We start from the raw sequence: 22939 nt of genomic DNA, 5'->3' as shown, positions 1-22939 counted from the left end.
TCGCGAATGTGGACGTACATACTGGTCGATGTAGAGGCGTGCACATGTCGTAGTAGAGGCACGCACGTAGCATGTACACGTACGTACAGCGGCCAGGGTGCAAGAAAGAAAATACGGCCACGTATGTGTACATACGGGCGGGGTCTCGAACGCCTACTCGCGCATACGTACGGCCAGGGCTCGTGTACATGGCTGGGTCGGAATGGAGAAACATCGTCGTCGTCGTGTTCATGGGGAGGCAACGGAATGCGTCATGTTGATGGGGAGGCAACAGAATGCATCGTGTTCATCGAGAGGCAACGGAACACGTGGGAGCCAACTGGCTGGGTCGGAACGGAATGCGTGGTCATGTTCATCGGGAGGGCTTGGACGGAACAGGCGATGGAAACGAGGCCTGGCGTACTGCAGAACGGAGGAAACAGACCTCCTATGGTCGAAACGGGGGTCCTGTTGATCGGGAGGGGTGTGGTGTACTGCAAAACGGAGGAAACGGACCTCCTACGGTCGAAACGGGAGTCCTGTTGATCGGGAGGGGTGTGGCGTACCGCAAAACGGACGAAACGGACCTCCTACGGTCGAAATGGGGGTCCTGTTCATCGGGAGGGGTGTGGCGTACCGCAAAACGGGACTCCACGGGATACTGTTCATCTCCATCGTCGACCTCCTCCAGCCTCCACGGGCTCTTGTTCATCCAGCCTCCACCGCGCGCTACTCCACCGGCTACTGTTCAACCACCCCTCCACCGTCTACTGTTCATCCAGCCCTCCACACCACGGGGTCCTATTCAACCACCCCTCCACGGGCACCCCTCCATCGTCTACTGTTCATCCAGCCCTCCACCACACCACGGGGTCCTGTTCATCCAGAGGCAACGCCACCGCTCACTATTCATCCAACCCCCCCCCCCACACCCGCAACACTCACTGTTCATCCAATCGATCGGCTTCAATTAGCAGCAGTAGCGAAGGAATTGCTCGATCGGGTTCAGTTAACAGCTATCGATCGATCGCTCGGGCTCAGTAACGCGTAGCCTGCAGTGCAATCGCTCGAGTTCAGTTAGAGCCCAACGTCTCGCTTGGGTTCAGTAAGAGCCAACGCCTCGCACACACGCGCGTGTGTGTACGAGAGAAACGCGCATCGCTCGGCCCCCGACCTCCCACCGTAACCAGGAACTCCCCAAAATTTTCCTCACCCTCGCTTCTACCATGGTTTTTCCGTCATGGACGGCCCAAAGAATGTCATGCAGCTGCGTCTCCGGCCCGCCCAGGACGAAAAGCCCATTTTCTGTCATAGAAGTAGGAGCCCACCACATCTATGATGATACCGGGTTTTGTCACAATTATCGTCATAAAAGTGACATATGTATGACAGAAAAAAATTCGTTCGGCCCAAAATGTCACGGATGTGTCTTTTTTTTGTAGTGTTGGCCTTCCCCTTTTTTGGGGACGATGCTCTATTAATGATGATCATCACACTTCTATTTATTTACAACTCAATGATTACAACTCGATACTAGAACAAAATATGACTATATATGAATGCCTCCGGCGGTGTATCGGGAAGGGCAATGAATCAAGAGTGACATGTATGATAAATTATGCATGGTGGAATTGCCACAAATACGATGTCAACTACATGATCATGCAAGGCAATATGACAATGATGAAGCATGTCATAAATGAAACGATGGAAAATTGCATGGCAATATATCTCGGAATGGCTATGGAAATGCCATAATAGGTAGGTATGGTGGCTGTTTCGAGGAAGATATAGGAGGTTTATGTGTGATAGAGCGTATCATGTCATGGGGTTTGGATGCACCGGCAAAGTTTGCACCAACTCTCAAGGTGAGAAAGGGCAATGCATGGTACCGAAGAGGCTAGCAATGATGGAAAGGTGAGAGTGCGTATAATCCATGGACTCAACATTAGTCATAAAGAACTCACATACTTATTGCAAAAATCTACAAGTCATCAAAAACCAAGCATTACGCGCATGCTCCTAGGGGGATAGATTGGTAGGAAAAGACCATCGCTCGTCCCCGACCGCCACTCATAAGGAAGACAATCAAAGAACACCTCATGTTTCAAATTTGTTACACAACGGTTACCATACGTGCATGCTACGGGACTTGCAATCTTCAACACAAGTATTTCTCAAATTCACAACTACTCAATTAGCACAACTCTAATATCACCATCTTTATATCTCAAAACAATTATCAAGTATCAAACTTCTCATGGTACTCAATGCACCTTTGTATGAAAGTTTTTATTATACCAATCTTGGATGTCTATCATATTAGGACCAATTTTATAGCCAAAGCAAATTACCATGCTGTTCTAAAGGACTCTCAAAATAATACATGTGAATCATGATAGATCAATAATTTCTATAAAATAAAACCACCACCGTGATCTAAAAGATATAAGTGAAGCACTAGAGCAAAATTATCTAGCTCAAAAAATATAAGTGGAGCACATAGAGTATTCTAATAAATTCCAATTCATGTGTGTCTCTCCCAAAAGGTGTGTACATAAAGGATGATTGTGGTAAACTAAAAAAGCAAATACTCAAATCATACAAGACGCTCCAAGCAAAACACATATCATTTGGGGAATAAAAATATAGCCTCAAGTAAATTTACCGAAGGACGAAGACGAAAGAGGGGATGCCTTCCGGGGCATCCCCAAGCTTAGGCTTTTGGTTGTCCTTGAATTTTACCTTGGGGTGCCTTGGGCATACCCAAGCTTAGGATCTTGCCACTCCTTATTCCATAATCCATCAAATCTTTACCCAAAACATGAAAACTTCACAACACAAAACTCAACAGAAAATCTCATGAGCTCCGTTAGTATAAGAAAACAAACCACCACTTAAGGTACTGTAATGAACTCATTATTTATTTATATTGGTGTTAAACCTACTGTATTCCAACTTCTCTATGGTTCATACCCTCCGATACTAGCCATAGATTCATCAAAATAAGCAAACAACACACGAAAAATAGAATCTGTCAAAAACAGAACAGTCTGTAGTAATCTGTAGGTTTCGAATATTTCCGTAACTCCAAAAATTCTGAAATAAATTGGTGAACGTGAGGAAGTTTTCTATTAATCATCTTCAAAAAGAATCAACCTAATCGCGCTCTGCAGTAAAAATGGCAGCAAATCTCGTGAGCGCTAAAGTTTCTGTTTTTTACAGCAAGATCGCAAAAACTTCCCTCAAGTCTTCCCAAAGGTTATACTTGGCACAAACACTAATTAAAAGCATAAAACCACATCTAAACATAGGCTAGATGAATTATTTATTACTAAACATAACCAAAAAGCAGGAAGCAAAAATAAAATTGGGTTGCCTCCCAAAAAGCGCTATCGTTTAACGCCCCTAGCTAGGCATAAAAGCAAGAATAGATCTAGGTATTATCATCTTTGGTATGCAATCCATAAGTGGCTCTCATAATAGATTCATAAGGTAATTTAATTTTATTTCTAGGAAAGTGTTCCATGCCTTTCCTTAGCGGAAATTGGAATCTAATATTCCCTTCTTTCATATCAATAATTGCACAAGTCGTTCTAAGGAATGGTCTACCAAGAATAATGGGACATGTAGGATTGCAACCAATGTCAAGAACGATGAAATCTACGGGCACATAATTCCTATTTGCAACAATAAGAACATCATTAATCCTTCCCATAGGTTTCTTAATAGTGGAATCCGCGAGGTGCAAATATAAAGAACAATCATCAAATTCACGGAAACCTAACACATCACACAAAGTTTTTGGAATCATGGAAACGCTAGCACCCAAATCACATAAAGCATAGCATTCATGATCTTTAATTTTAATTTTAATAGTAGGTTCCCACACATCATGAAGTTTTCTAGGGATAGAAACTTCTAATTCAAGCTTTTCTTCATAAGATTGCATTAAAGCATCAACGATATGTTTGCTAAAAGCTTTATTTTGACTATAAGCATGCGGAGAATTTAGCATGGATTGCAACAAGGAAATACAATCTGTCAAAGAGCAATTATCATAATTAAATTCCTTGAAATCCAAAATAGTGGGTTCATTGCTATGTAAAGTTTTGACCTCTTCAATCCCACTGTTATCAATTTTTGCATCAAGATCTAAAAACTCTGAATCATTGGGACGCCTTTTAACTAAAGTTGACTCATCTCCAGTCCCATAATTATCAAGATTCATATTGCAAAACAAATATTTAATAGGAGACACATCAATCACTTTTAGATCTTCATCCCTATTATCATCAAGTTCTTCCGGTTTGGCGGCCATCTTATTGACTAAGGTGGCCTGCTTATCCGGAATTTGGGCTATTAAGTTTTCAAGATGAGCGAACTGAGAATTCAGACCATAAAATTCTTTAGACATATCATCGAGCTCTTTATTCATGTATCCATAAAACTTTTTTGTTCTTTAAGCTAGTTTCTGAAGAAATTATTATGCTCAAACTGCAAGGACATAAAACTTCTAACATTGTTTTCAATTTCTTCCAACCTTCTAAGGTGAGGATCAACACTATTTGGTAAAGCCATCGCGGCAAACAATCCAACACACAAGCACACAAGAAGCGAGCAAAAAAAGGCGAACAGAAAAAGAGGGCGAATAAAACGGCAAGGGTGAAGTGGGGGAGTGGAAAATCAGAGGCAAATGGCAAATAATGTAATGTGAGGGATAAGAGTTTGTGATAGGTACTTGGTATGTCTTGACTTGCGCGTAGATCTCCCCGGCAACAGCGCCAGAAATCCTTCTTGCTACCTCTTGAGCACTGCGTTGGTTTTCCCTTGAAGAGGAAAGGGTGATGCAGCAAAGTAGCGTAAGTATTTCCCTCAGTTTTTTAGAACCAAGGTATCAATCCAGTAGGAGACTACACGCAAGTCACCTCGAACATGCATAAACAAATGAGAACCTCGCAACCAATGCGATAAAGCGGTTGTCAATCCCTTCACGGTCACATACGAGAGTGAGACCTGATAGAGATAATAAGATAAATATTTTTGGTATTTTTATGATATAGATTGAAATTAAAGATTGCAAAGTAAACTAGATTGGAAAATTATGTGATGGAAGATAGACCCAGGGGCCATAGGTTTCACTAGTGGCTTCTCCCAAGATAGCATAAGTATTACGGTGGGTAAACAAATTACTGTCGAGCAATTGATAGAGAAGTGCATAATTATGAGAATATCTAGGCATGATCATGTATATAGGCATCATGTCCGCGATAAGTAGACCGAAATGATTCTGCATCTACTACTATTACTCCACACATCGACCGCTATCCAGCGTGCATCTAGAGTATTAAGTTCATAAGAATAGAGTAACCCATTAGGCAAGATGACATGATGTAGAGGGATAAACTCAAGCAATATGATATAAACCACATCTTTTTATCCTCGATGGCAACAATTCAATACGTGCCTTGCTGCCCCTACTGTCACTGGGAAAGGACACCACAAGATTGAACCCAAAGCTAAGCACTTCTCCCATTGCAAGAAAGATCGATCTACTAGGCCAAACCAAACTGATACTTCGAAGAGACTTGCAAAGATAACAAATCATACATAAAAGATTTCAGAGAAGAATCAAATATTGTTCATAGATAATCTTGATCATAAACCCACAATTCATTGGATCTCGACAAACACACCGCAAAAAGAATTACATCGAATAGATCTCTAAGAAGATCGAGGAGAACTGTGTATTGAGATCCAAAGAAAGATAAGAAACCATCTAGCTAATAACTATGGACCCGAAGTTCTATGGTAAACTACTCACACATCATCGGAGAGGTTATGGTGTTGATGTAGAAGCCCTCCTTGATTGATTCCCCCTCCAGTGGAGCTCCGGAAAAGGCCCCAAGATGGGATCTCTTGGGTACAGATGGTTGCGGAGGTGGAAATAGGGTTTCGTGGTGCTCCTGGATGGTTTTGTGGTATATGGATATATATATATAGGAGGAGGAGGAGGAAGTAGGTCGGTGGAGCTAGGAGGGGCCCACGAGGGTGGGGGCGCGCCCAAGGGGGCAGGCGTGCCTCCCTGCCGCGTGGCCTCCTCGCTCCTTTCTTGATGTCTACTCCAAGTCCCCTAGATCACGTTTGTTCCAAAAATAACTCTCCCGGAGGTTTCATTCCGTTTGGATTTCGTTTGATATTCCTTTTCAGCGAAACACTGAAATAGGCAAAAAACAGCAATTTGCACTGGGCCTTGGGTTAGTAGGTTAGTCCCAAAAATAATATAAAAGTCTATCATAAAGCCCATTAAACATCCAAAACAGATAATATAATAGCATGGAACAATCATAAATTATAGATACGTTGGAGACGTATCATCTACCATGGCGCGCGAGCTAAAGGATGCCACTGTCCGATGTGAATTCCTCGAAAAGGATAGCAAAGTCAAAATGACCGATCTTGACAAGGCCTTACAAGAGGCGAGAGAAGCACGGTCTGAGTCTAGAGTGGCTCGGGAGGAGATCAGGCAAGCTGGGGAAGTAGTGGCCGGTAAGCCCTTCTTATTACAGCCTAAATTTGGTGATCCGAAGTATGCCCGCTTAACCAAATGTGGAGTTCTCCAGACGCATTCTTGGTCTTGCCGAAGAGTGTCTCTGATGCGGCGCAGTTTTACCAGGCGCAAGAAGGACACGTAATGGAGAAGCTTTTCTAGTTGCAATTCAGCATGCCAAAGCATCCGCTATTGCTGAACGAACAGATGGCCTAGTGGGCCGAGCTCCACAGAATGCCCAGATCCACCATGAAGGACGTCGTGGTCCGGCTGTGGCCGACGGAGCCAATTCCGAATAGTTATTTCGGTTTGGTGCAGCGACTTGTGTTGGGGAACATAGTAATTTAAAAAAAATCCTACACACACACAAGATCATGGTGATGCATAGCAATGAGAGGGGATAGTATCGTCCATGTACCCTCGTAGACCGTAAGCGGAAGCATTATGAGAATGCGGTTTATGTAGTCGTACGTCTTCACGATCCGACCGATCCAAGTACCGACCGCACGACACCTCCGAGTTCAGCACACGTTCAGCTTGATGACGTCCCATGAACTCCGATCCAGCAGAGCTTCACGGGAGAGTTCCGTCAGCATGACGGCGTGATGACGGTGATGATGTTGCTACCGAGGCAGGGCTTCACCTAAGCACCGCTACGATATGATCGACGTGGATTATGGTGGACAGGGGCACCGCACACGGCTTGGAACAATCAACTTGTGTGTCTTTGGGTGCCCCCCCGCCCCCGTATATAAAGGAGCAAGGGGGAGGTCGGCCAACCTTGGTGCGCCCCAATGAGAGGAGGAATCATCTTCCTACTTGGAAGAGGATTCATCCTTTCCTAGTCCAACTAGGAAGAGGGAAGGGGAAGGAAAGAGAGGGAGAGGGAGAGGGAAAGAGGGGCCGCGCCCCCCTCCCCTAGTCCAATTCGGACTCCCCATGGGAGGGGGTGCGCCACCTCATGGGCTGCAGCCCTCTCTCTCCCCTCAGGCCCAGTAAGGCCCAATACTTCCCCGGGGGGTTCCGGTAACCCCTGCGGCACTCCGGTTTTCTCTGAAATCATCCGGAACGCTTCCGGTGTCCGAATATAGCCGTACAATATATCAAAATTTACGTCTCAACCATTTCGAGACTCCTCGTCATGTCCATGATCACATCCGGGACTCCGAACTACCTTCGGTACATCAAAACACATAAACTCATAATACCGATCGTCACCGAACTTTAAGCGTGCGGACCCTAGGGGTTCGAGAACTATGTAGACATGACAGAGACTCGTCTCCGGTCAATAACCAATAGTGGGACCTAGATTCTCATATTGGTTCCTACATATTCTGTGAAGATCTTCATCGTTCAAACCCCATAACAACATATGTTGTTCCCTTTGTCATCAGTATGTTACTTGCCTGAGATTCCATCGTCGGTATCTCAATACCTAGTTCAATCTCGTTACCGGCAAGTCTCTATACTCATTCCGTAATACATCATCCCGCAACTAACTCATTAGTCACAACGCTTGCAAGGCTTACAGTGATGTGCATTATCGAGAGGGTCCAGAGATACCTCTCCGACAATCGGAGTGACAAATCCTAATCTTGATCTATGCAAACTCAACAAGCACCATCGGAGACACCTATAGAGCACCTTTATAATCACCTAGTTACGTTGTGACGTTTGGTAGCACACAAAGTGTTCCTCCGTTACTCGAGAGTTGCATAATCTCATAGTCATAGGAACATGTATAAGTCATGAAGAAAGCAATAGCAACAAACTAAATGAACATCATGCTAAGCTAACGGATGGGTCAAGTCAATCACATCATTCTCTAATGATGTGATCACGTTAATCAAATGACAACTCAGGTCTATGGTTAGGAAACCTAACCATCATTGATTCAATGAGCTAGTCAAGTAAAGGCAAACTAGTGACACTCTGTTTGTCTATATATTCACACATGTACTAAGTTTCCGGTTAATACAATTCTAGCATGAATAATAAACATTTATCATGGTATAAGGAAATATAAATAACAACTTTATTATTGCCTCTAGGGCATATTTCCTTCAGTCTCCCACTTGCACTAGAGTCAATAATCTAGATTACACAGTAATGATTCTAACACCCATGGAGTCTTGGTGCTGATCATGTTTTGCTCGTGAGAGAGCCTTAGTCAACGGGTCTGCAACATTTAGATCCGTATGTATCTTGCAAATCTCTATGTCTCCCTCCTTGACTTGATCGTGGATGGAATTGAAGCGTCTCTTGATGTGCTTGGTTCTTTTGTGAAATCTGGATTCCTTTGCCAAGGCAATTGCACCAGTATTGTCACAAAAGATTTTCATTGGACCCGATGCACTAGGTATGACACCTAGATCGGATATGAACTCCTTCATCCAGACTCCTTCATTTGTTGCTTCCGAAGCAGCTATGTACTCCGCTTCACATGTAGATCCCGTCACGACGCTTTGCTTAGAACTGCACGAACTGACAGCTCCACTGTTCAATAAGAACACGTATCTGGTTTGTGACTTAGAGTCATCCGGATCAGTGTCAAAGCTTGCATCGATGTAACCATTTACGATGAGCTCTCTGTCACCTCCATAAACAAGAAACATATCCTTAGCCCTTTTCAGGTATTTCAGGATGTTCTTGACCGCTGTCCAGTGATCCACTCCTGGATTACTTTGGTACCTCCCTGCTAAGCTAATAGCAAGGAACACATCAGGTCTGGTACAGAGCATTGCATACATGATAGAGCCTATGGCTGAAGCATAGGGAACATCTTTCATTTTCTCTCTATCTTCTGCAGTGGTCGGGCATTGAGTGTGACTCAACTTCACACCTTGTAACACAGGCAAGAACACTTTCTTTGCTAGATCCATTTTGAACTTCTTCAAAAATTTATCAAGGTCGTGGAATTGTCACGGCAGATGTCCTAGTGTGAGGACTTAGTCGAGGGGCCAACGCATCTATGTGGTAGCTTGAGAGGGGTTGAGCGGAATCGAGAAACGCAACACACAAGACAAGGGTTTAGACAGCTTCGGGCCCCGGGAAACATCATCCGGTAATAGCCCTACATGTTGTTTGTGGCTAGATCTCATTATGCTCATGAGAGAGTCGTGTAAGTGCATCTAGTGCCACCCGTAGTTGGTTTTGGAGTATTGACGACAAACCTAATTGAGGGACTAATGTGTTTGTGAGAATTGCAGGATAACACAGGTAGAAGTCCCTCATTGATTCGGTTTTACTACCAGAGATGACCCCTAAAACTGTATGAAGACATTGAAGTCAAAGGTTGTATATGAAGATATTCACATTGAAGACTATGACAAGAGAAGACACTATATGAAGCCTATGGAGCTCGAAGACTTAGATCTTTCGTAGTTCTTTTTCTTTTGTGTTGAGTCATAGGAACCACCGTACTGTTAAGTGGGGTCCAAGAGAACCAGTCAGAATGACTAAAGTGATGCCTAAACCAAAAACCTATGTCTTCGAGTGAAGACTATGAGAGCGAATCTTGTCCAGAGTCGGACAAGTCAGCTTTGCTTGTAGCCCAAGTAAAGTTGTCGTGTGAGTTTGAAATCTGACCGTTGGAACACGTGTCAGTTCCTTAGTGACCCAGGGTCATTTCGGACAAATCAGGTCGGGTTGCCAAGTGGCTATAAATAGCCCACCCCCTACAACCATAAACGGTTGGCTGCTCAGATTGAAAGCACGGCTTTTGTCGTTTGAGAGCAACCCACCTCGAAGCCTTTGAGAGAGAATTCCTTGCGAGGATAAAGCCCTAACCACCAGAGCCAGAGAGAATTGGGCATCACTTAAGTCTTCTTGTCTGTGTGATCTGAAGACTTATTACACTTGAGGACTGTGCATCCTCCAGCCGGTTAGGCGTCGCGTTCTAAGCTTCCAAGAGACATTGTGGATTGCCAGTGAACGAAGTCTGTGAAGGTTTGGGAGTCTACCTTGAAGACTTACCAGAGTGATTGGCGAGGTCTATGTGACCTTAGCTCAAGGAGAATACGGTGAGGACTGGGTGTCCTGAGCTGCGTGTTCAGGACTGGGTGTCCTAAGGTTTAAATACCTAGCCGCTCCAACCAGACGTACAGTTGTCACAGCAACTGGAATTGGTCCAACAAATCATTGTCTTCAACGAGTCACTGGTTTCATCTTCACTTCCCTTTACTTACTATTACTCCTTGTGAAGTCATTGTATGATTGCACTATCATTTGTCTTCACTGAGTGACTGCGTGTTCTTCTTGGCTTCACAATATCTTCCTACCTGATCCTTACTACCTAGCTGTTGTTAGTCTTTGTGCTTTCACTTCATTGAGTACTTGACTATGGTTTGCCTAGTGTAGTCTACCTTCCGCTGCATGGTAATAGGTTTAATTTTATCGTTTGTCTTCAAAACCTCTATGTTCTGAAGACTTCCATAAAAATCACCTATTCACCCCCCTCTAGTCGATATAACGCACTTTCAATTGGTATCAGAGCTAGGTGCTCCCTTGTTCTGTGTGATTCGGTTTAACCACCTGGAGTTTTAGCTATGTCGACTGCAGGGATAATTAAAGTCTCCGCTGCGTGCCCCGTCTTCGATGGAACTGAATATCCCTACTGGAAGAATAAGATGCGCCTGCATCTTGAAGGCATTGACGTTGACCTATGGTATGTCATCGAGAACGGCGTTCCCAAGGCTGGAGAAGGTGTCACTGCTGCTGATGTCAAGAAATTCGTTCAACTGGACTCTACTGCCAAGAATATCATATGTGGTCATCTGACCAAAGGACAGTATGGCCGTGTGAGTGCTTTGAAGACATCCAAGCTGGTCTGGGACTGGCTCTCCAAGGTTAATGAAGGCATCTCAACCCAGAGAGATCAGAGAATCAGTGTCCTTCGCAACCTCTTCAACCGCTTCAAGCGAAATGACAATGAGAATGTCCAGCACACATTTGACCGACTCACTGACATCACAAATGAGCTTCAAGCCCTCGGCGCCACTGAGATTACCAAACACGAAGTCGTCAAGATGCTACTGAGATCACTTGATAGTTCGTTTGACATCCTGGCCTTGATGATTCAAGAACATCCTGATTTCAAGACACTCGATCCGTCTGACATACTTGAGAGGCTCAACACACATGAGTTTCAGCTTTCGTAGAAAAGAGATATCTACGGTCCAAACTATGGGCGAACTCGTGCCTTTAAGGAAAAAGTTGTCTCCTCATCTGAAGAAGAATCTGACAGCAGTTCTGATGATCCTGAAGACATTGGAAGGGAACTTGCTATGCTTGTCAAGAAGTTCCAAAAATTCACCAAGAAGAAAGGCTTCAGAAAGTCTTCCCGATCAAGTTCAAGGAATGATGAGGCTCCTGCTCATGACTACAAGAAGAAAACATGTCACAAGTGCAAGAAACTTGGCCACTTCATCTCTGAGTGTCCACAGTGGGACAATGAGAACAAAAAGAAGAAGAAGAGCAAGGAATATGACTCTGACGACAAGAAGAAGAAGAAGAAATACTCAAAGTCTTGTTCCAAGTCTTCCTCAAAGTCTTCATCACACAAGAAGAGCTCATATGGAAAGGAACGTGTGTTTGTTGGCAAGGAAATGGATTCAGAGGAGGAGTCTGCTTCCGAGGAGGCGGAGGTGGAGTCTGAGGAGGAATCCGATTCAGGCGTCGCAAGTCTGGCTACAGCATACGTGTAACAGCCCGGATATAACTTTCCCTATTTGTACTCCAACTCTTGCCGTTTCCGGCTTTAAGTTATATTTATTTCCTCGGGTTCGGGTTTTGTCTCCGTGTGTTGTTATCGTTGTCATCATGTGCATTGCATTTGCATACGTGCTCGTCTCAGGCATTCGAGCATTTTTCCCGTTGTCCGTTTTGCATTCCGGCGCTTCGTTCTCCTCCGGTGGTCATTTCTAGCCTTGTTTCGTGTGTGGGGATTAAACATTTCCCGATTGGACCGAGACTTGCCAAGCGGCCTTGGTTTACTACCGGTAGACCGCCTGTCAAGTTTCGTATCATTTGGACTTCGTTTGATACTCCAACGGGTAACCGAGGGACCGAAAAGGCCTCGTGTGTGTTGCAGCCCAACACCCCTCCAATTTGGCCCAAAACCCACCTAACTCTACTCCATCATCTAGAGCGTTCGATCACGATCGCGTGGCCGAAAACCGCACCTCATTTGGACTCTCCTAGCTCCTCCTATGCCTATAAATAGATCCCTCCACGAAATTCCGGATCCCCCTCGTCCTCAAACCCTAATCCCAGATCCGCGCCGGCCGGACACGTCCGCCCCGGCCGGACACGTCCGCCCTGCCGCCTCGGCCACTCCCGCGGCGCCAAGTGTCACCGCCGCCGTCTTCCCCCGCGTCGGCCCGCGCGGCCCAGGGAAGGCCCTCCCGGCCCGCGCCGCCGCCTCCCGGCCGCCGCCTCACGCCGCCCCGCGCCGCCTCCTCGCGCCGCCGCCGCTGCCGCCGCGCCGCGCCGCCGCCTCACCCGGCCGCCGCCTCCGGCCACCGCCGCCACCGCCGACCCCGGGAGCACCTCGACGGCCTTCTCCTTCCCCCGGCGAGCCGCTACGAACTCCGGCGTCTACAGTGTTTCCCTCCAACTTCGAAATCCGTGCAAACCCTAGATCTGAGGGTTGTTTTTTTCTAAGCCCAAGTTATTCTCAGTCCATATGCACATGTTCATAGCCCCGTAACTTTGCATCCGTTGCTCCGATTCATGCATATAGCATATCAAAATGTTCATCTCGGAGAGTACATCATTTCATTCCATTGCATCATTTTCATTTGAGCTCATCTTGATGCCCGAAATGCTGTTAGAAAAGGGCTACTTGAGTTAATTGTCAGATCTGCTACTCCATTTAGGCTTTTGTCATTTTTGCCATGATTAATGTGTGCATGATATGCCCGTGAGTTCTACTTATGTTTTGCTAAGGGTTTTGTCATATTTCCAGAGGTGCAACCCATTTATTTTTAGGATGTGTGTGGTGACTTGTGCAAGCTTGCAAAGTGGTGCACTTGCTAATTCTGTTTTCAGGGACTTAGTGATTTCACTAAGTCCTGGAGCTGTTTATCTCATGTTGCCATATGTTCATGTTGTTTCCTAGTGATCCGTGCCTCTTTTGAGGATGATCAGTAAGGGAGTTTTATTAAGATTGTAGTGCTCTATCACTTTTGCTACTTTGTGAATCTGGGCAGATTGTCAACTTGTTTGCAATTTTGCCGGTGATGTTGTAGTTGATCCGTGCATGCTATGCTATTTTTCTTGCCATGTCTAGCTCGCATTTTGTGCCTTATTGATGGGTGTATGCTTGTATTGCCATGACCTGCTCTGTATTGAGTGCACTGAGCTCGTAAACATGCCTACTTGAGTTATATTTCAGCATGTGTCAGTTTTTCACCAAGTCTGAAACTGATTATGTTTTTGCTATGTTCACATGCTTGCAATTGTATTTTCTGATCCCATTTGGCTCAAGGTCACTAAGGGACTTTTGTTAAGCTCTTTGATTAGCTCCATGCCATGCTTTACTTTGCCATGTTCAGATCCTGTAGTATGTAGTTTTGTTGCTCCGAAGAGGGCTACTTGATCTGAAATTCCAGACAAGTGTTGATTTCACTAAGTCTGAGATCTGTTTGTCATTTGCATTTTTGCCATGCTTGTTTGAACCTGTTAATGGATGATTTGGCCGTAGCTCGGTGCTAGACTTTTGTTAAGAATCTTGTGTGCATCCCTTCCATGTATTTTGTTGTCATGTTTGAGTGTTGTAGCATGTTCATTTCTTTGCATTTAGATGCCTACTTGCTGTAAATCGTAGACCGGTGTCATTTTTGGATCGCTTGCCATTTCCAAACCGTAACTCCGATTCCGGCGTTCTTTATATCGTTTTCAAGGGATTTCATCTCATCTTTCCAGTGGCATACTTGGATTTCCAAGTTGAGGCCAGGTTCATGCATTTCCTGTCATATCTTGCATTTTGCATCCCGCATCGCATCCCGCATAGCATATCATCTTTGCATTGTGTTGTTTGAGTTTGCACGTGGTTGATTGTGTCCTTGTTGCTTGTTTGTCTTGTTTGGGTAGAGCCGGGAGACGAGTTCGCTAACGAGGAGCCCGTTGAGTTTTCTTTCGAGGATCCAGTCAACTCTGACAACTGTGCAGGCAAGATGATCATACCCTCGAAATCACTACTATCTTTGCTATGCTAGTTTGCTCGCTCTTTTGCTATGCCATTGCCACGATGCCTACCACTTGCTTGCAAGCCTCCCAAATTGCCATGTCAAACCTCTAACCCACCAATGTCCTAGCAAACCGTTGATTGGCTATGTTACCGCTTTGCTTAGCCCCTCTTATAGCGTTGCTAGTTGCAGGTGAAGATTGGAGGCCGTTCCTTGTTGGAACATATATTTTACTTGTTGGGGATATCATTATATTGCTATGTTATCTTAATGCATCTATACACTTGGTAAAGGGTGGAAGGCTCGGCCTCTCGCCTAGTGTTTTGTTCCACTCTTGCCGCCCTAGTTTCCGTCATATCGGTGTTATGTTCCCGGATTTTCCGTTCCTTACGCGGTTGGGTTATAATGGGAACCCCTTGATAGTTCGCCTTGATTAAAGCTTTTCCAGCAATGCCCAACATTAGTCTTACCATTCGCCACCTAGCCTTTTCTTTCCCTTGGGTTCTGCAGACTCAAGGGTCATCTTATTTTAACCCCCCCCCCCCGGGCCAGTGCTCCTCTGAGTGTGCCCAGTTGGGGGTGAACGGGACCGTTGTCGCATTTTGGGTTCTCTTTTATTTTAGCGCCGTAGTCGGGCCATGAGTGTTTGGATGATGTAATGTTATTTATGTACTTGATTGACGTGGCGAGTGTAAGCCAACGATGTTATCTCCCCTTTATTATTTATATTACATGGGATGTTGTGAAGATTGCCTAACTTGCGACATATGCCTTCAATGCGATTATGCCTCTAAGTCGTGCCTCGACACGTGGGAGATATAGCCGCATCGAGGGTGTTACAATACGTTGCCAAGTCCATCTTCAACACTGAAGACAATGACTTCATCACCGACACCGATGCAAATGACAAGGACTACTCCGCTTCTACCTACTGCTTCATGGCACGCGGTGCCAAGGTAAACACACGCACTACTCACTATCAAACATCTTGTGACGATGACTCTGATTGTGGTTCAAAACCTAGCTACAAAACACTTGCTAAAATTGCAACTGGACAACAGAAAGCTATGGAACATATTCAAAAATTGTTAGACAGAAGCGATGATCTGTTAGGTGCTGAAATGACTCGATCTGAATCCTTAATTGAAGACATAAAAAATCTTCACGTTAAGTATCAGGAACTTGGAAGTCGTCATGAAACTCTCTAAACAACTCATGAAAAGCTTTCCTATGATTATCTTCAAAGGAAGCAAGATCTTGAGAAATTGAGAGCGGTTCATGAAGACCTTCAAACGGAAAATGAGTCACTTCGCGCCAAACAGATCAGTACCGCTCAGGAAGGATTTGAACCACCATGTCTTAAATGCATTGAGCGTGATACTGCTATTTCTGTTGCTGAATGTTCTACTGCTACTGCTGTTGCAATATCTTCAACTGTTGATGTGGTAACTAACCCCTCTACTGAGGATACCACCGCTATTGCTGATGAGAATGCTAGGTTGAAGACATTGCTTGAAATAGGGATGTACAAAAGTCTTAAAGGGCATCAGACGCTATGTGATGTCCTAAAAAAGCAGATTCTGAACCGAAACCCTAGGAAAGAGGGTGTAGGGTTCGTAAGGAAAGTGAATGCAGATGGCTCTTACTAGAAACCTGAGCAGTACCCCAAAACCATGTGGGTTGCTGCAAAGGAACCTTCAGCAGATCCATCCAAACTATATATACTATTTAAGAATCAGAATGGTGAAGTGTTTGCCAGGTACATTGGTACTAACTGCAGGAATGGAGCGCCTATGAAGAAGATCTGGGTTCCGAAAAGGTGTCTAGAGAGTCTTCCTGTGAATGTCATCATGACACCTCACGTGAAGAAGACAAACCTCAGACCAAAGGCTTCATACGGTCCAAAGGCTTCATACAAACAGAGGACTCACCTGAGTCGCACTAACGCAAATGTTTTGCAGGGAAACCATACTCAGGCATATGAATATGAGAGCGGTTCATCAAACCGCCATGTTCATAAGACCAAGAACTATTCTGCTTATTTTTATGAGTACTATTGTCTGCTTGCAAGACTATTTGCTAAGGCTTCAAAGCCAAAATTCTCAGATGCTGCACTTGGACTTATTGCTTCTAAGCCACCCTTAAAGATGTGGGTGGTTAAGAAGGCTTAACTCTCTTTTGCAGGGAAAGGTCTCTAGCAGAAAACCAAAATCGTCTGACGCTATTGCTGGGGACCTTAAATATCTTGTAGGGTGCAAGATCAAATGCCCAAATGGTCTTACTATGTACTTCGTACCTGAATCTCTTGCTACTCTCCCTATTAGTCCTAACCTGGATCTAAGCTTTCATAACCCACTGGTTCGTCAAATGTTTTTGCTTCACAATGCTCTTGGTGAAGCCTATCCCCCTAACTGCACTGTAGGGTACGACACCAGCGTCTTCAGAATGGATTATTGACAGTGGGTGTACAAATCACATGACTGGCAAAAGAAGTCTTCTTATGGACTCAACCTTATGTCCATCTGACAAGAGCCACATCACATTTGATGACACTGGTAAAAGTAAGGTATTGGGTCTAGGTAGAGTTGCAATCTCAAGGGATCAACACATGGATAAAGTCATGCTTGTTGAATCCCTTGGCTTCAACTTAATGTCGGTCTCAATGCTTTGCGATTTGAACATGATCGTAATGTTTGGAAAATATCGTTGCCTTGTACTAATGGAATCTGACAAGTCTCTAGTGTTTGAAGGGTATCGAAAAGATGATTTGTACGTGGTAGATTTCTCAGCAGGGCCACAGCTTGCAGTATGTCTTCTAGCAAAGGCTTCAGAATGCTGGCTCTGGCATCGGAGGCTTGGACATGCTGGCATGAGGAACCTTCACACCCTTGCGAAGAAGAAGCATGTCATAGGCATCGAGGGCGTCAAGTTCAAGAAAGACCACTTATGCGGTGCCTGTGAAGCAAGGAAGATGATGAGGGCCAAACATCCCTCGAAGACAATCATGACCACTACTCGACCCTTCGAACTGCTTCACATGGATCTTTTCGGTCCCACTCATTACTCAACTCTAACTACTACTGCTTGCCTCTATGGCTTCGTTATTGTTGATGATTATTCTAGATATACTTGGGTGCACATAATCCTTTACAAGACTGAAGTGCAGGATGTCTTCAGACGCTTCGCCAATCGAGCTATGAACAATTTTGGCGCCAAGATAAAGCACATCAGAAGTGACAATGGCACTGAATTCAAGAACACTGGCCTTGATACATATCTTGATACCTTGGGCATCACACATGAATTCTCAGACCCGTACACGCCACAGCAGAATGGCGTCGTCGAACGCAAGAACAGAACACTAATTGAGATGGCCAGAACGATGCTAGATGAATACAAGACCCCAAGAAAATTCTAGCCCGAAGCCATTGATACTGCATGCCATACAATCAATCGTGTTTATCTTCACAAGCTACTGAACAAGACATCTTATGAGCTCCTTACTGGCAAGAAGACAAATGTCAGTTACTTTAGAGTATTTGGCGCAAGGTGCTGGATCAAGGACCCACATCACACCTCAAAATTTGCACCAAAAGCACATGAGGGTTTTATGCTTGGATATGGAAAGGATTCGCACTCCTACAGAGTCTTCAATCTCTTTCATTACAAAGTGGTTGAAACAGTGGATGTGCGGTTCGATGACACCAACGGTTCACAAAGAGAGCAGCTGCCAAATGTGCTAGATGAAGTTCCATCCAATGAATCAATCAAGCTAATGGGAACTGGAGAAATTATACCTTCTAAAGCTCATCCTGAAGAAGAACTTATCATTTCAGCACCTGATCAACATGAAGACAATGCTCAGCCTGAAGACATTCCTTCCAACAACGACAATGAACAGCAAGAGCAAAGTCTTCGCCCTGTACATCCTCGCATTGCCAATGAAGTGCAGATTGAAAGAATAATTGATAGCATCAATGCACCTGGTCCACTCACTCGTTCAAGGGCAACTCAGCTAGCAAATTTCTGTGGGCACTTCGCATTCGTCTCAATATCAGAACCCAAGAAAGTTGAAGAAGCCTTCATGGAACCTGAATGGATTCAAGCTATGCAAGAAGAGCTTCAACAGTTTGAGCTGAATAATGTATGGGAACTGGTTAAGTGTCCTGATCCACGGAAGCACAATATAATAGGCACCAAATGGATATACCGCAACAAGCAAGATGAGCATGGTCAAGTTGTCAGAAATAAAGCTCGTCTCGTTGCTCAAGGATATACTCAAGTGGAAGGCATTGACTTCGATGAAACATTTGCTCCTGTGGCTAGACTTGAAGCCATACGCATACTGCTGGCCTATTCAAATCATCATAACATACTTCTATATCAAATGGATGTGAAGAGTGCCTTTCTCAATGGCAAGATTGAAGAAGAAGTGTATGTTGCACAACCGCCTGGCTTTGAAAATCCAAAACATCCTGACATGGTATACAAGCTCAACAAGGCACTGTATGGCCTCAAACAAACCCCTCGGGCCTGGTATGACACACTCAAATACTTCCTGAAGAGCAAAGGCTTCATACCTGGTTCCCTAGATCCCACTCTTTTCACAAAGACATATGATGGTGAACTGTTTGTGTGCCAAATATATGTGGATGCCATTATCTTCGACTGCACCAATCAGAAGTACAGTGAAGAGTTTGGATATATGATGCAAAAGCAATATCAGATGTCCATGATGGGGGAGCTGAAGTTCTTCCTCGGTCTTCAAATATGACAACAACGCAATGGCATCTTCATATCTCAAGAGAAGTATCTCAAAGATTGCCTGAAGAAGTTCGGTATGCAAGACTACAAAGGCTTCACAACACCAATGCCAGCCAAACATCATCTGGGTCCTGACGACAATGGTAAAGAGTTCGATCAAAAGGTATACCGCTCCATGATTGGTTCTTTACTTTATCTATGTGCATCTAGGCCAGATATTATGCTTAGTGTTTGCATGTGTGCTCGATTTCAAGCGGCACCAAAGGAGTCGCATCACTTAGCTGTGAAGCGAATTCTTCGATATTTGGCTCACACCCCAACTCTAGGATTATGGTATCCAAAGGGCTCAGAGTTTGATCTAGTTGGATTCTCGGATACTGATTATGCTGGTGACAAAGTTGATCGCAAGTCTACATCAGGCACATGTCACTTTCTGGGACGATCACTTCTATGTTGGTCTTCAAAGAAGCAGAACTTTGTATCTCTCTCCACTGCTGAATCTGAATACATTGCTGCTGGATCTTGCTGCGCTCAGCTTCTGTGGATGAAGCAAACACTCAAGGACTATGGCATTCATCTGAAGCAAGTACCACTTTACTGCTACAACGAAAGCGCCATCAAGATTGCCAACAACCCAGTTCAGCACTCGAAGACAAAGCACATTGAAATTCGTCATCACTTTCTCAGAGATCATGTTGTGAAGGAATACATTGATATCATACACGTCAACACTGAAGAGCAATTGGCAGATATCTTCACCAAGCCCTTGGATGAGAAGAGGTTTTGCAAGTTACGGTGTGAGCTAAATATCCTGGAATCCTCAAATGTCATGTGATCAGGCACACATCCTAACCCTTATGCATATTGATGACTTAGATGTGCAACACACGAAGTAAAGTATATATTCAATCAATGAAGACATACATTCTAAGTATGAATACATTAATGTGGAATTTGACTTTGGAGCGTCACGATAATTGTGCGCCGTGTCTGGGTCTAATACTTCCTATACGGTGGGTAGCGCCACCACCAAACATTCTATTTTGAAGTGTTTCACTCATGGCGTTACTTTGCAATGTCTTCACATTTGGTTTGGCTTCAATCTCAACATATTTTCATGATTATCTTCACTATGTTGATTATATATATATATATGCTAGTGTTCTGTCCTCTACAGCATTCACTTATAGCTATGTCTTCGTGTTGAATCTTTTGAACTAAGTGAATGTGATCGGACCCTAACCTCTCTATGCTTTCTATCTCAAACTCTATCTCCCCAAGTCATATGCATTCTATTGAAACTGTCTAATGTGTTCTCTGCGTCCTTGTCAGCAGAAGATACAGAGACAACCATTAAGTCCGTTTTCAATGCTCATTCCTCCACATGAAATCCGGAGAAGTAGGAACGACCACCCGACAATCCAGGCGTGCGTGGGACGTGGAACAAACCCCAAAATTCCGCATAATGGCCACGTGTTCCTCAGATGCGAATTGCCAGGGGCACGTGTGTAATAGCACAGTGCCGCCCCTGTGCCTATAAATACACACTCACAGCGGTCATTATCTCTTCTTCCACCCTTGCACGAACCCTAGCGCCACCGCTAGCTCTCGACGACGCCGGCGACGAAGCGCTTCGCTACCGCAACCTCTCCGATGCCGTCTTCACGCCGACCGCGGACATCGTCCTCTCCGCCGTCGCCGTAGGTGTCCTCCGTCGCCAAGTTAGGGCACAAAAGAGTGAACTGCTCGGCCTCATCTCCCACTCCGTCTAGCAGTTCTCAGTGTGGTAAATAAAACTACCTTTTACAGCACCGTTGATCCTATTGATTTGTCACTTTCTACCACAAGCAGTTTCTGTTCACACAAGCTAGATCTCTCTCATACTGCATCTCATAACATGCCTAGTATATTCACTTGTGCTTCACAAAGTAGTTAGATTCCTCACTTGTACTGATCTGTGGATTCGTACAAATCTGGAACCAACTTCTTATCTATGAGTGAATGTCTTCGCACGATGAGGTCAATGTCTTCTAAATAGATTTATCTTCAAAATCTTCTGAGAATGCATATGACCTCTTCCCCTTCCCTCGCACCTTAATGCTGTCACAGGTACATGTCCGTGGGAGAATCCTTTGGTTCTCATAGTATACATTCATTTGCAGAATTCTTACAGCATCACATAAATTCTCCCGAAGCCAGTTCCTGTTGGTCCAGCAAACGAAAACCTTTGAAACCTTTGAACGTCTTGAAGCCTTTCAAGTTAAAGTTTATGGCTTCAGAGAAAGCAGCAAGGAAGGGTGGCAGAAAGCGTCATGGTGAGACCTCCAGAGATCTGCTAGATGAACTCTCAGAAATGTACAAGACAGATTCTGAAGAGGATTACAGTCAGCGCAAGACACGAATTCAATGGATTCGAAGATATTGGGCAGAACAATGGTTCAAATACAGATTTGTGACCCAGGAGTATGCTGAGAAAAACGCCATCAAGAGACCGTGGGGTGACATCCTATTCAAGAATCTTCTACCCAGGTCCAGAGATGAAGCCATTGCTCAAGGATTCTATCGATGCATGATCCGTGGACCACAGCCTGCTGATGCACACTCTTCGTCACTGCTATGGTGTCGTGACGACAATCTGTTCAAGCGCAACTTCCAGTTTGCTCAGAACTCAGCGAAGCAGAACAAGAAGACTTTTGGGTTAGACTTCAACCCTGGTCCCTCATCTCCAAGGGAAGATGGCACACGACATGCAGAATCCAATGTCATCGGTCCTTTTGCCAACCTTGAAGGCCTCATCACCTACATCTTGGTTCAAGGGACTGCAGTGAATGAGCCTGCAGCTGACACTGAGTCTGATGGCGCGCCTGCAGTGCCGAAGCCAAAGCAGTTGAAGAAGCCAAAAGCTTCAAAGCCGGCCCCTTCACCAAAAATCTCAAGGGCGAAGCCATTGGCAACTGCACCTCCTGAAGACAGTGTGTAGTCTGAAGACTTTTCACGCGTCTCCAAGCCCCAGAAGGCCAAGATGCCTCTGTCTCACACTGGCAAAGAGCTAACAGCTGCTGCCATTCTGCGCAACGACAACATTGATCTGTCAAGTGATGAAGATCTTGCAGATGACGCTCTTGAGCAACTCATCAAGAGCAAAGAAGAAGCAGAAATCTTCAATGATCTGCCTCTCTTTGATGTCACCATCATCCACAACTTCATTGACGAGTGGTTTGACACGCCAAACATCAGCTTTGAAGATCTGCAGCTACCCATTGGCCTCAGTGTCACCTTCCAAGGCGCCATTGCTTCAAAACTTGCTATTGCCCAGCGCATTGTCGAACTGAAGCAGAAGATTGACTATGAAAAGGCTCAGTTCAAGAAGCATATGGCCAAGCTCAGCGTGCAAGAAGTGAAGAACTTCAAGACAATGATGCACGAGCTCAAGGAAGCCTTTGTGAAGAAGCGTGCA

The sequence above is a fragment of the Triticum urartu genome, chromosome 5A (assembly GCF_056163025.1).
Source record: "Triticum urartu cultivar PI428250 chromosome 5A, HENAU_Tu73, whole genome shotgun sequence".
NCBI lineage: Eukaryota > Viridiplantae > Streptophyta > Magnoliopsida > Poales > Poaceae > Triticum > Triticum urartu.
The sequence above is the reverse complement of the archived record's forward strand: the minus strand, read 5'-3'. Positions refer to the sequence as shown.